Genomic DNA, 10,000 nt, shown 5'->3' on the forward strand with positions numbered 1-10,000 from the left:
ATTTTTTAAATCAACCAGACTTAAGACCAGTGACAGGAATCAAGGAATCCCTAGACATAGATAGGAAAGATATCATTTTTATTTCAGATAACGAGGCCAACAGAAAGTAAAGCCACATATAATGAATCCAACTCAAATATTCAAGAAATCCCAGAAATTACTAATTCATCAACTACAAATGAAGCCTTGCAAATTGTGGATGGTGGCGTAATAAAGTCGACATTATTACACTCCAGAGCAACAAACATGGTATAAGTGCAGTTGAAAGGAGTCACTGTAGACTCTGAAATGTTAACCCTCACAGAATCAATTAGATTAAAAGGTTTGAAATTGGACTCAGGGATTTATAAGTCAAATAAGAACATAGTAGAAATATTAATAATTAATACTTTGAATAAAGATATAGTCTTAAGAAAAGGGACACAAATAGGATGTTTTCAGGTGTGTACAAACCCATTAAGATTTCAAATGAGAGTATTGAGGAGGTGGAATTACCAGTTTCATCAATCTGTTCAGTTCAGGAAGAAATAGAGTTAGGAAAGAAATATAAGAATCAATTAGAACCTACTAATTGCCCTGAGTTGAATGAAAATTTAGTTGTTTTGCTCTTGAAGCACAATAAAGCAATTATTTTGCGTAAAGCGTCCCCCGGCAAAACAATTGTCAAGATCTCCCTCAAATGATTTTTCTACCAATTATATAGTTATTGCTAGTGTCCTCCTTTCTTCACTATTGTTGTCTGCACTGATTTTAATTTTTGTATTCAGGAGATTGTCTCTGTTAAACCCCATTAGCCATTTCTCGGCTTTAATTATTATTGTGCATTTTGGAGGGTTGCTTATTTCTTTGACATGTTTTACTGATATCATTTTACCAGTTTACGCAAGGGTAGATTAGCTTTTTATATATGATGATTTCCAAGTATATACTAGAAAGCCCTGTAAGAGGATAGTAGAAATAATTGGTCGGGACGATCAAGGGTAACTGCAGAGCCCTGTAAGAGGCCGTTAGTATGAGGTAGACATTTAGGTAGATAGAGGGGTAGGTGGAAAAAAATTGCATATTCTCGCTTGCCTCGCCTGCCGTCCGATGTTTTGTAAACATAGGATAGGGTATCGATAGAAATGATGATATGACGAAATGTAAGCACTTAAGCCACGTTCCGCTTGCGACAGAATTGCTTGCGTAAACAGTATTGCTTGAGACAGTATAACAGTCTTTATGATTGGAGAAAAGGGTGGAGGGGGAGAGAAATTATTGGTGCACGGAGGGAAAGTCACGCCCTTAAAGGGTGGCACTTATTTGTAATGTTCAAAGTTATTGGATGAATTAGATAGTGACGTCGGAGCAGACTTGGCTTGATGTGTGTACAAGGATCCCAAGCGGGAGTCCCTTGGTGCAACTTGAATAACCAAGTATAAATAATTGGAAGAAAAGAAGAAAATTATATCTCCGTTTTAATTCACCCATCAAGAAACGTTACTAAATTATAACAGAATATTTGGTGGAAACATACTTAAGAGAAGGAAGTGGCATGGGGCCTACAGATGAATAACATAAGTGACTAAAGTGTTTGTGGCACACACACACACACACACACACACACACACACACACACACACACACACACACACACACACACACACACACACACACACACACACACACACACACACACACACACACACACACACACACACACACACACACACACACACACACACACACACACACACACACACACACACACACACACACACACACACAACACACACACACACACACACACACACACACACACACACACACACACACACACACACACACACACACACACACACACACACAAACACACACACACACACACACACATACATACATACACACACATACATACACACATAAACACACACACACACACACACACACACACACACACACACACACACACACACACACACACACACACACACACACACACACACACACACACACACACACACACACACACTCACACACTCACACACTCACCCACATACACACACACACACACACAGACACACACACACACACACACACACACACACACACACACACACACACACACACACACACACACACACACACACACACAAACACACACACACACACACACACACACACACACACACACACACACACACACACACACACACACACACACACACACGTCCGTAGTTGGTCGTAATGATAATGTGTATAAATTGGTGTTCCTGAGAAATACCGTAATTATGGAACGTAACAGTGCCACAGTTATAGAATACCTCGAGTGTAAAAAATTTGAAACTGAAGTAAAATGGAAGAAATTGTTGACGGGCCAGAGAAACCCCAAAAGGGCCGTTCGTTGCGTTGAAATGTACACAGATACCTAGAATTGGCTATCGGTGCAAGAGTGAAACAAAATGTAAATCTAGAGTTTTTCTATCACCAAGAGGTTCCAAAAGGTTTGTATTTGACAACTGGGATGGAAGTAGTTTTTCAGGATTCAGTGGGTACAAATGAAGGCTCTCTAGTAGAAATATAGACACAGAGGGATATGAGAAATATGAACGATTCATGGAAGTAAGAAATATTAGATCTATGGAAGACGAATAAAGACTTAAACAAGGAAGTGAATGGCCTGAAAAAATAAATAAAAATAATAATAAATAAATAAATAAATACATAAACAAATAAATAAATGAATAAATAGATAAATAAATGAATAAATAAATAAATAAATAAATAGATAAATAAAAGAAGAGATAAGTGCACTAAAAAAAAGAACTGGCCGAGTTGAAAGGTGAAAATGAGAAGTTGAAAAATAATGATAACACAAATAAAGAAACCATAAGGAAAGAGGTAGATAAAATAATTAAAGCAACGACTATGGAAACGGGAAAAAGCATAGGAGAAAATGAATTGCAGCAGGTCAGGAGTGATTGGAAAAAAGACAAAAAAAAAAAGATAAAGGAATTTTCAGAAATAGTTAATCAAGATATGCAGTAGAAACCCGAAGATGCTGTTATTAAGGTAATTAAACAAAAAGAACACCTGGTAAGAGATACAGCAGACAAAAAATAATGTATGGTCTAAAGGATAAACTTAACCGAAATTGGTTCCTGAGAGAAAAATACAAAGAATTGGCGAAAAATGTCCTAAAAATAGTACAGGATAATGAACAAGAAATAGATAAGGAGATAGAGGAAGTGCACAGAATTGGATAGTATGAAGGAGAGGGAAAAAGTCGGCCACCAAAGATCAAATTAAAGTTACAAATGGCAATGGAAGAAATATTAGTAAGAACAGGAAAATTAGCAAGAAGCGAACAATATGAAAATATATGGATAAATAGAGACATGAATGACGAGGAAAGAGAAAAATTAGGACATTAGTAAATGAAGCAAAAAAAAAAAAAAAAAAAAAAAAAGAAGAGAACGGAGACCGAGATATGTGTTGGATATGAGACAGGAAAAAAACACAAAAAAAAAAAAAAAAAAACGAAAGGTTCAAAAATTAGATGGAGGGTGTAGAAAGTTAAAATTAGCGTATACTAACATAAATGAATTGGTCTCAGGATTAAACCAACTTAACGATTACCTGTCAGAAACAAAACTAGAAGTAATGGGAATTGTGTAGACAAAATTAAGAGGTCCACTAGTACCAAAGTGTTAGACATGGCTTAGAAATAGGGAAGAGAAACAAGTGACGAAGGTTACATATGGAGAAAAGAGGGTAGAGATGATCACAATAAGAGTTGAAGACAATGACATGAAAAGCAATACATTTGTAGTGATTTAGGTGCATCCCAAAAACGGGGTCTTGGAGAGAGAAAGATTACTTCAAGAAGTTAGATGATACGAAATCTTCATTGAATGAGATACTGAAGGATGGAAGCAACGCAGTACTCATGGGTGATTTTAATTGCAAAGAAATGTGTTGGGAAGAGATGACAGTGAAAGGTGGAGAGGATCAATGGGGAAATGTATTACTCGACATGACTATAGAACATACATTGACACAACACAATGGGAAAACACTAGATTTAGACAAAATGAAAAACCATCGATACTAGATTTATTATTTACGTCAGAACCTGAAATAGTAGACAAACTTGAATACAAGACACCAATTGCAAGGAATGATCACATACTACTCGAGTTAGAATTAAAGGAGGAAATATGTATATAAAAAGAAATGAGAAACACAGAAAAGGAAGACTAGACTGATGTGTGATAAAACGGACTTTGAGAAAATTAGGAATCTTTTTCTTAAATCGAGCTGGTAAATACTACAAAGAAGAAATACAAGTGGAAGAAAAAGGGATGATTCTGATGATTTATAAATATGGAGTGGATAAATATGTCCCAAAGCAAAAACAGGAAAAAGTGTACATTAAGTGTTGGCTTAATAGAAGATGCAGCGAAGAGAAAGATGGAAGAGACAAAGCTCGGAAGAGATGGAAAAAAGACAGGAAGCCTAGTAAGTGGCAATTATATGTTAATCAAAAGAATGAATACGCAAAAATACGTAAAGAAGAAAAATGTAACTATGAGAAAGACATAATAGAAAAATATAAGGACCTACCACAGCTATTCTATAGGTATGTGAATGGGAAGCTAAACAAACAAGCAGGGAAAATAAAGCTACGCCAAGGAAATACAAAATACACAAAAGATCCCGAAATGGCTGAAGTTATGTGCGAACACTTCAAGTCGGGTTGCAGGAAGAGAAGTACCCCCTCCCCTGAAGGAAATAATAGTAACACAGAAAGAAATAATGGATCATATAACGAACCTTGATGTGAGGAAATCGCACGGCCTGGATGGAATAGCAAATTGAGTATTAAGAGAATGTAAAGAAGAACTAGCAGACAAAAAATACAACATAATAAGTTGCTCGCTTAAAGAAGAAAAAATGCCAGAAGACTGGGGAAATGTTGATATCGTACTAATCTATAAATGAGGAAATGAGGAACACACAATAAATTACAGACTGTTTTCCCTTACAAGTACAGTAGCTAAAATATGTGAAAAAATGATAAAAAGTAGATGGATAAAACATCTGGAGGATAACAATATACTGAATAGGAGAAAATTCGGATTTAGACTGGGAAGATCTTGTACCACTAATTTGGTCTGCTTTTAATCAAGACTACTAGATATAATACAAGAAAGGGACGAATGGGCCAATTACATTTTCCTAGATCTACAAAAAGCTTTTGATAAAGTCCCTCACAAAAAATGTCAAGAAAATTGGAAACCATAAGAGGGATACAAGGTAAACTATTGAAATATGTGGAGGACTTTTTGCAAGGAAGAAAAATAAGGATAACACTCAGAAGTAAGAATTCTACTTGGGAAAAGGTAATTAGTGGGGTCCCACAAGGATCAGTGTTGGTTTCAATAAGGTTTACCATTAATGTGAATGACATGGACGAGTGTGTGGAATGTTACATGAGCTTCTTTGCAGATGATGCATAGCTTCCCTTCCCGTAAGATACAATTAGGTAAATACACACACACACACACACACTCAGTCATACATAAACACATACACACAGACACACACACACAAATAAACACACATACAAACATACGTACTCACACACAAACAAACAAACACAAGGATACACACACAGAGACACACATACATACACTCATAAACACATTGAATTACATATTAATTCACACATAAACACATTCACACATTTTTGACTGTGTATTTGTGTAGGTGTTTTGGTGTGTATGCGTTTGTGTGTTTGTGTGAATACATGCCTGTATGTATTTATTTGTGCGTGTAAGAGTGTATTATTGTTTTGGTAGGTGGGGTTTTGTGCCTTTGGCTGTGTACTTGTGTGTGTTAGTGTGTGTACATGTGTTTGGGTGTGTGAGTGTGTTTTTTTTGCACTATATGTGCATATGTGTTTGCACTATATGTGCATATGTGTTTGTGTGAGAGGGGCTTCATGATTGTGTGTATGCGTGGGTATTTGTGTGTCATTGTGATGTGTCTGTATTTCTGTTTTTATGTAAATGTGTGTGTGTGTGTGTGTGTGTGTGTGTGTGTGTGTGTGTGTGTGTGTGTGTGTGTGTGTGTGTGTGTGTGTGTGTGTGTGTGTGTGTGTGTGTGTTTTGTGTATGTGTTTCTGTTTGTGTGTTTTTATATGTGAATATATTTTGTTGTGTGTATGTGTTGATGTTTGCTTTAGTGTGGGTATGATTGTGTGTCTGAGCGTGTCTTCTGTGTGTCTGCATTTGTCTGTATATGTGTGTGTGCTTTCATACGATTTTATTTGTTTGATTGTTCGTGTGTGTGTGTGTGTGTGTGTGTGTGTGTGTGTGTGTGTGTGTGTGTGTGTGTGTGTGTGTGTGTGTGTGTGTGTGTGTGTCTGTGTGTCTGTGTGTCTGTGTGTGTGTGTGTGTGTGTGTGTGTGTGTGTGTGTGTGTGTGTGTGTGTGTGTGTGTGTGTGTGTGTGTGTGTGTGTGTGTGTGTGTGTGTGTGTGTGTGTGTGTGTGTGTGTGTGTGTGTGTGTGTTTTGTATATGTGTTTCTGTTTGTACGTTTTTATATGTGAATATATTTTGTTGTGTGTATGTGTTGATGTTTGCTATAGTGTGGGCATGATTGTGTGGCTGAGCGTGTCTTCTGTGTGTCTGTATTGTATGTATGTGTGTGTGTGCTTCCTTATGATTTTATTTGTTTGTTTTGTGTGTGTGTGTGTGTGTGTGTGTGTGTGTGTGTGTGTGTGTGTGTGTGTGTGTGTGTGTGTGTGTGTGTGTGTGTGTGTGTGTGTGTGTGTGTGTGTGTGTGTGTGTGTGTAAATGTTTGTGTGTGATTCACAATGGGTTTGGATCACGTGTTGGGATCCCTGCTTGCTTCCTGACTGCCCAGACTGCCTGGGAGTCTAGCCAATCATCTCCCAGAGCAACAATCATGTGACCCAGCCCAAGTAGCGTAAGGGACAGCCTGGCTTGGACACGCGGCTGCCTGGCGGTCGTGGTGCCAAATGCGGCGAACTGAAAGACAAGGCCCATGTGACTGGCGGACTGGCACCACTTGGCGTACACAAAGGCACGAGGTGTACAGAGAAGACCACGTGGTGTCAAAAGAGACAAAAGACATATGTACTCATGGTGTCAGAGAGACAAAAGCCCGCGCTATGCGCCAACTCATCACAATTCCTCCCTCGGTCAACAAACACTCAGTGCTCCCACAAATAGATGAAACGTAATGGCGAAAGGGAATAATCGTTGCATACGTGTTGAAAGGAGACAACTCAAGTGAGTATCCCCCTTAAGACAAAAACCACATCGTTGAAAAAATCTTCACCCGGAACAGAAGCCAAAAGAGGTCATATGTTGGGGTGGTTGGTCGACGAGGGTTTTGATATCTCCGCCTTTTTCGATGTGGATGCGGGGAACTAGCAGCACGCCCTCGTCGATGGGAATGCGGGGAACCTCCGTTGTTCCGTCTTGTTCCAAGTGGTCCTACAAGAAATTACAAAACAAACAACAGAATCTCCGGGTGTGATAGCTGGGAAAAGGACTTTTACGCACTCCGTTCCATGGATTTGAATAAATTAGATTAGTGTCCTTAATGGCAATGTTTTATAATTAACAGAAAACGTTCCCTTCCTTCCATATGCCGTGGTACTCCACACTGCTACTCCAACTCTCAGCTTAGAACAGTCCTTCACGCTGGTGGCTCACTCCTCAAGAAAATCTGCAAAAATCAACAGCGGCAGAGTCCTTACGTATAGAGGAGTGAAAAGGATGAGGCATATATATATTTATATATATATAATATATATATATACATATATATATATATATATACACACACACACACACACACACACACACACACACACACACACACATATATACATATATATATATATATATATATATATATATATATATGTTGAGACATTCTGACAGGTTGATGTAAGCGGAATAGGAAACACAGGAGTCTTGGTCTTGAGTTTATTCCTGACTAGTTTCGCAGGTATGCTTTTTCAAAGCTGCATATTCTAAGAGCCCTAAGGTAAAACCCAATGATAACCCCTGATTTGGTCTTTTCGTCATGTGCGCTAAAGTAGTGGATGAAGTCGTCTTTGTTTGTCGGTTTACAGTAGAGGAAGAGACCAACGGTTCCCTACCTTTCCTAGACGCTGTCGTCATCAGATCGGACAGCAGCGCTAGGTTCAAGGTATACCGTAAACCGACAAACAAAGACGACTTCATCCACTATTTTAGCGCACACGACGAGAAGACCAAATCAGGGGTTATCATTGGGTTTTACCTTAGGGCTCTTAGAATATGCAGCGAGGAGTATTTACAAGAGGAAATTGAATACGTAACCGCTGCGTTCAGGAACCTAAGGTACCCAGAGGGCTTGTTAGGGACGTCACTACGGAAAGCCATTAAAATCAGACAGAGGAAAGGATGTGAAGAGAGGACAGATTTACGATACCTTGTGGTTCCTAACTCTGGCCTCTCTCACATGCTTTCCAAAACGTTGAGACAGACAGGACTCATCATAGTAAATGACACAGGGAAGAAAATAGGACACTTGACCACCAACAGAACCAAGACAAACCGTGACAATAGCATCGTTTACAAAATTCCCTGCAAAGGATGTGACTGTGCATACTACGGAGAGACATACAGAGGACTTAACAACAGACTCAAGGAACACAAAGCGGACATTAGACACCACCGAGAAACCAACGCTCTAGTTAACCACATTGACACAGAGGGACATTTGCCTAACTGGGAGGGTTCCACCATTCTAGCTAAAGGACTACACAAGAAACAACGGAAAATAATTGAATCACTTTACATTGCCAACCACAAAAACACAAACAAGAGAACTGGTGACTCGAAATGGACAAAATCTACCGCGACACTTGCCCTCCAAGAATGGCTTCCCAGACCCCCCGACCCTAAGTAGATACCTTTTTCCCACTTCGGCCTACCCTCTCCAGCTTTCTTCCTTTCACTCTGAAGTTCCTCCATGCTACCTTGCCCCAACTTTTTATCATGATTTATTCTTTTAATGCTATTTGTTAATATTTATTTTCAACACTATTATTATTATCATTGTTATTATAACTATTATTTATTTATTACTTCTATCATTATATATTTATAATTTTATCATTACGTTTTTATTCTTATTATTACCATCTTTATTATTATTACTTTCATCATCTTTATTATCATTATTGTTATTATTATTGTTACTATTTAAATATTTATTAATTTTTCGTTTTTATTATCATTGTTTTCACCATTATTGTCATAATTAATATCAATAATTTTAATTTCTTGGTTATTAGTATTATCGTTTTTATTCTTATTATTGTTTTTATTACTATTACTTTTATTTTATTGTTATTATTTCCTGTATTGCTACTATCATTTTTGTTAATATTATTATTTAAATATTTATCTTCATCGTTATTGTTACATTTTCTATTAATAATTTCTTTGGTATTAGTGTTATCATATTTAATTGTAAAAATGTCTTCATTGTTACGTGAGCCACAATGTGATGTTCACATTCGCCACCAACTATGGTAACTCGGAGAGGTGGTGAGGTCCACCCCATGTATATAATGCCCACAGCCCGTTTGTACACATATTCCTTTGAAAAAGCATACCTGCGAAACTAGTCAGGAATAAACTCAAGACCAAGACTCCTGTGTTTCCTATTCCGCTTACATATATATATATATATATATATATATATATATATATATATATATATATATATATATATATATATATATATATATAAAGAGGAGGCCACCGGGTCGTTACCATTGATGGTAGGTCTGAAAGTCTCTACCAGTGATGGTAGGTTTTAATTCCTTCTCACGTTTGGGGAACGCCCTTGCGTTTATATTTTGATACACTGAGAGGTTTCCCTTTTGTTTCTTCCTGACTGTGTGGACAGAGAACTCGGGCTGAGCG

This window comes from Oratosquilla oratoria, chromosome 22 (assembly GCF_046742065.1).
Source record: "Oratosquilla oratoria isolate Oo_2021 chromosome 22, ASM4674206v1, whole genome shotgun sequence".
Lineage (NCBI taxonomy): Eukaryota > Metazoa > Arthropoda > Malacostraca > Stomatopoda > Squillidae > Oratosquilla > Oratosquilla oratoria.